This window comes from Mastomys coucha, chromosome X (genome assembly GCF_008632895.1).
Source record: "Mastomys coucha isolate ucsf_1 chromosome X, UCSF_Mcou_1, whole genome shotgun sequence".
Classification (NCBI taxonomy): Eukaryota; Metazoa; Chordata; class Mammalia; order Rodentia; family Muridae; genus Mastomys; species Mastomys coucha.
The window spans coordinates 109,723,904-109,729,434 of NC_045030.1; positions in this window are offsets into that span (position 1 = coordinate 109,723,904).

Below are 5,531 nucleotides of genomic sequence, written 5' to 3' on the forward strand. Positions count from 1 at the left end.
TCTTTAGTATTAGGTATCTACAATTAGTATATTGTACAATCTTACTACCTTTGCCCACAATTTTGGTAACAGTTCTGATGGGTCAGCGTTCCTGATTCTCATTTCCATATTTTCCCTAAACAACAATTAAGTTTTCAGTCTCTGTTTAATATCATAGCTAAAATATGCAATGTGTAAATTCAGAAAACAGCTATTTTAACTCAAGCTGAAGATACATTAAGCTACAGTTGAATTAAATTCCTTCAAAATTATCCTGTAATAGATTTTTACCAATTCCCTTAGAGTTTTAACTATCCATAATATTATACATAAATGTTTTTTGCCTCCTTAAAATCATTGTATAATTTTGAAAAAGTTTTGTCAATAACTTAAATCTTCTTAAACTACAAAATCATAAACAATCAGTGTCCCACAGTAAAATGTTTCTCACCATCAGTTTTATATTTAATTCACCTGGGTTGACTTTTTAGAAAAATAGATACCTACAAAATGGGGAAAATACAAATGCTGAATGTGGCAAGGTAATGTTATATATGATATATAAAGACTTAAGCATCTCATTATTAAAACTTAAAAAATTTTTAAAATAGGCAAAAAAATTATCATAAATTTGTTTTCTTCTTTTCAAACCTTTTAATTAATTCTTTGTGACTTTCACATCATATACCCCAATCATATTCATTTTCACTTCCCTTCATTATCTGTCCTCCACCCTTACAACCTCAATCCCTCAGAAGAAAACAACAATAATGAAAATAAAAGAATTCACAGTAGAATCCGAGGTATGCCATGTTGTGTCACACAGTACACACTTTTGCCCAAACAGCTTCATTTTCAAATGTCATCAGTCTGGTTTAAGGCCTCTAACTTCTGCTACATCCATTAATACTGGATCTTTTCCAGGAGTCCTCTCTGATATCCTGTTGTTACCCTGTGTCATGGGGATCCTGCAGCTTTGGTTCTTCAGGACCGTCTCCTTCATGTGCTCCAGCAGTTCATAGATGGAATAGATGTTAAGGTAGACCAACTCAAAGACCTGGATCTGGGCTTGGATATTAGTTGAGTTTGTCAGCCCAACAACTCTTCCCCATCCATGCCACCAGGCCTAGTTCTCCCAGTTTACCCAGGTGAGAAGTGGGGCCAACTCTCTTGCCTGTTATAGCCAGCAAAGTGTAGGGCAACCATCCTGTACCCACAACCCTGCATGGCTGGCTAGGGGTTAGGGCCAGCCCTCTAGCAAGGCTCTGATGAAGGGTGAGCCCAGCTCGTCTCAGCCCTCAGACATTAACAAGGCTTCAAGCAGCAGCATAGACCAGGAATATCCACATGGTCTTTGTGGGTAACGTGGGCCAAAGACACTGACATAGAATCCTGCTGCAGTAGGGTCACAGACCCAGATATGGCCCTTGGCAGTAGCAAGGCCTGATACCATAGCCTCAGGTGTCAATGCAGGCTACTTGTCTTGGGCTGTTTTTCACTGCCCACAAATTTCAGTCCCACCTCTCTTTATATTGCACAAATCCTCACTTCTCTTTCTCTCTCACCTCTTCACCACATACTTGCTCATCATAGCTGCACCTACTTGCCTGCCCACACTATATGATGGCATGCAAGCCCAGGGAGTTTTTAAAGTAAGACATGCAAATATCCAGTTGGTATATGAAGAAAAACCTCTTAGCATGACAGGTTAATCTAAATCAAAACTGCAAATAGATATTCTCCCATTCCCATATGGGATGATTATTATTAAAGCATTGGGAAATAACAAATATTAATAAGGATGTAGAAGAAGAGGAATACTCAGTCACTGTTAGTGGAAATGTAAGTTATACTGGAGGCTCTTAATGAAAGTAAAAGTAGAAATGCTATGCTATACATCACTCTCAAACTGAATGTACATCCCAAAGAAATGAAATCAGTATTTTCATCACCTTAACAGAATCTAGAGTTATCTAGGAGACAAACTTCTGAGCAAGTTTGTGAGGGATTATCTAGAAGAGGTTAGCCTCTGCTGGTATTTATGATGGGTTGCTGAGACTAGATTAATTGGAGTGGGAAGAGGCATTCTAACTATAGTTGCCAATATTCTGTAGGTTGGGATCCTAAACTGAATGAAAAGGAAAATTACACTGAGTTTTTGCATTCATTGCTGCCTGCTTCCTCATTGCAGAAGCAATGTCATCTTAAAGTGAATATAAATATCAATAATAGGTAGTATGTTTTGAAAGTGTAGATGCAAGGAACAGCCTCTTGCTCCATCAGTATCAATTCCCTAACATTAGACATTATATCCTCAAACTATAAGCCAAAATAAAATATTCCTTATTTAAATTGTTTTGGCCAAATGTTTATCTCAGTAATAAGGAAAGTATCTAATACAATTTATCAAAGAGGTACTTGGACACCTATATTTGTTATTTTAACATTATGCAGAGTAGCTAAGATATTAAATCAGCCTGGTTGTACATAAATTGATGAATTGATATAAACAGTATTATATATTTATACAGTGAAGTACTATTTAGCCATAAAATATGGAATTCTTTAAATTAAGACATCATAGTTAAATATGAATGATATCATGCAAGTACAATAATCATGGTATTGTAAGACAAAAACATTAGGATCTCACATATGTCTATCTCTATCATCTATATCTATATCTATCTATATCTATCTATATCTATCTATCTATATATCATCTATAACTATCTATGTATATCTATTATATATGTATATCCTATTACCCAGCTCTTCCTCTTTATTTTGTAGATGGAAGAAGTAAGGTTTAATGTGGAACAAAGAAGTGTTGATGGGCAGTTCTAGACATAGAATCTAATATAGCAACACAAGTTAATGATACAAAAGAATAAACAAAAGATATAACTAGATATCATTGTGTAGATTGTGGTGATTTGAATAACAACGGCCCCAATAGCCCCATATATTTGAATGCTAAATCAGTAGGAAGTGGCAGTATTTGAAAGGATTAAAAGGATTAGGATGTGTGGCCTTGTTGTAGGAAGTGTGCCACTGGGGGTCGGTCTTTGAGGGTTCAAAACCTCATGGGGGGGGGAACAAAACCTCATACAAGCCTAGAGTTCCTTTCTCTTTCTCTGCCTATCATCTTGTAGAACTCTTAGGTACTGCTTCAGCCCTATGCTTACAGACATGCTCCCTGCCATGGTCTTGATAGACTAAGCCTCTGAAACTGTACACATGCCTCCAATTAAAAGCTATTTTTCATAATATTTGTCAAGGTCATTGATTCTCTTTATAATGATAAAACAGTAACTGAGATAAAACCATTCTTGCTATATTTTTGCAAGGAAAATAGATACATTTTGTGCCTTGTCCACAAGATATGCCTAAGGCTAAACTAAAGATTTTTGGATTAATGACACTGGTAGAGGAAATTTCAAGACAGCCTGGTATTGATTATGTCCTGTGGTTATTAGTGGTCATTCTTATGCAGACCTATAATGAAGGAGCATGCTGAGCAAGAAAAAATACAAAATGTACATTTTGAGGAGAAAAGAAGCACTAGGAAATGTAATATTAATATTCAAGCCAAGTCCACTGCTGAAGGAGAAAAAAGTTCAAGGAAAATCCTGATGCTAAATGGAATAAAGGGAATGGTGACCTCAGGGCGAGACAATAACCAGTTAAGCTTCCTACTTGTGAAAAGGAATTAAAGAAAGCTTAGGCAATGAATGAAAAGACTATAAATCTGATGCAGCTGTAATTGAATGAGGGGGCCATCCTCCAGTCCCAGCAATCAGCAAAACTTGGCACCATTGGCCATGTTGTTTTGGCTTTAGAGTCAAGGATAAAAGAAAATGGTTATGGAATCTCCCTCCATGACTAAGAAAAGCTGCTGAGGTCAGATGTGTATCAGTAGTTTCCCTGCATAGAGACCCAGAGATGACTGTGTGAAGCTGTAATGGTGAAGCTTGGAGAACCTTGGAGACAGCAAGAAGTTTATAATACCAGAACAGAACCTGCTGAGGAAAGTTGCAGCCTCGGTATAGCCCAAAAGAGAGAAGAATGTTATAGTCAATAAAACTGAAAGGAGTTGTAGATCTGAAGAGCCCTCTGACATTAGACATAGAGATGCAGAATTTGGAGTTTGCCCTGCTTGTTTCCAGTCTTACTTTGGGGGCATAATCTGCTCACTATGTTGCCTTTCTTCTCTTTTGGAATAGTAATATACATTCTGTGCCACTATTTATTGGAAGTATGTGATTTTTTTTTAAATTTTGATTTTATAGGGGATTATATTTATGAGATTGTCATGAGTTTCAGAAGAGACCTTGTTCTTCTGATATTTCAACAGTGATGAGATTGTGAAAAATTGTGGGGACTTTTGAATTTGGACTAAATGCATTTTGCATTATAACATGGCTATCAGCCTGTGGGGGCCAGGGAGTAAAATGTGGTCCTTTGAATAAAAGAGACACCCGAAGACTCATATATTTGAATGTTTCAGCACCACATTTGAAAGGATTAAAAGAATTAATATTTATAGGTTTGTTGGAGAAAGTGTATCACTTGGGGTAAGCTTTGGACTTTTAAAAGCACATGTAAAGCTTAGAGTCTCTCACTCTCTGCCAATGTATCAGAACATAGAATTTTCAGCTACTGCTCCATCCTTTTTGCCATGCTTCCTGCCATGATTAGAATTGACTAAGCCTCTGAAACTGTAAGCAAGCCCATAATTGCATGCTTTCTTTCATAAGAGTTGCCATGGTCATGGTGCTTCTTTACAGAAATAGAACACTGACTAAAAGAGTGGATTGCAGGTATCTCCCATAATCTAAGCATTAAGCACTTGTTCCGTAGCCTGTGATATTGTTGGTATTAGAAGGAACTGTTAAACTATGAAGGTTAATGAAATGAATGTATATCATTGATTGGATATATCAATGATTGTATATCATTGATTGGAAGGGACAAATAGGTCTCTGACTCCAACTCTTACTCTTGCTTTGCTTTCCTACCACTATAAGCTAAGTAATATTCATTGGCACATGTTTTCCACTATGATGCTTCTCCACAGGTACAAAGGTTAAACAGCTAACTGACCATGAACTAAAACCTCTATAATTCTGAACCCAATTGGTTATCTAAGGTATTTTTGTTACACTAGTTAGAAATTCTCACACTATAAAAGAGAATAGAAATTCTCACACTATAAAAGAGAAACAGGAAAAAGAAAATTTAAAATATTGAAATAATTTCAGCATAGTTTTGAATGTGGATGATGAATAAAGTCAATAGGACTGATATGAAAGAAAAAGCAACAGAGATCTTTATTTCAATAAATTTTACTGAAGTGTGCATTGGCCATTCAGTAATAAAGGAATACAAAGAAAATAAAACATGTTATTTTCACTATTAAAATTATAATGTGGCAGCACTGGAAGAAGGTTGGTTAGGTGGGAGAGGGTGGCAAGACTCTCCAGCATCTAAGGGATACTAGAGACATACAATACCAGCATCAGGAACCAACAAAAGGTGTTGCCATGGTG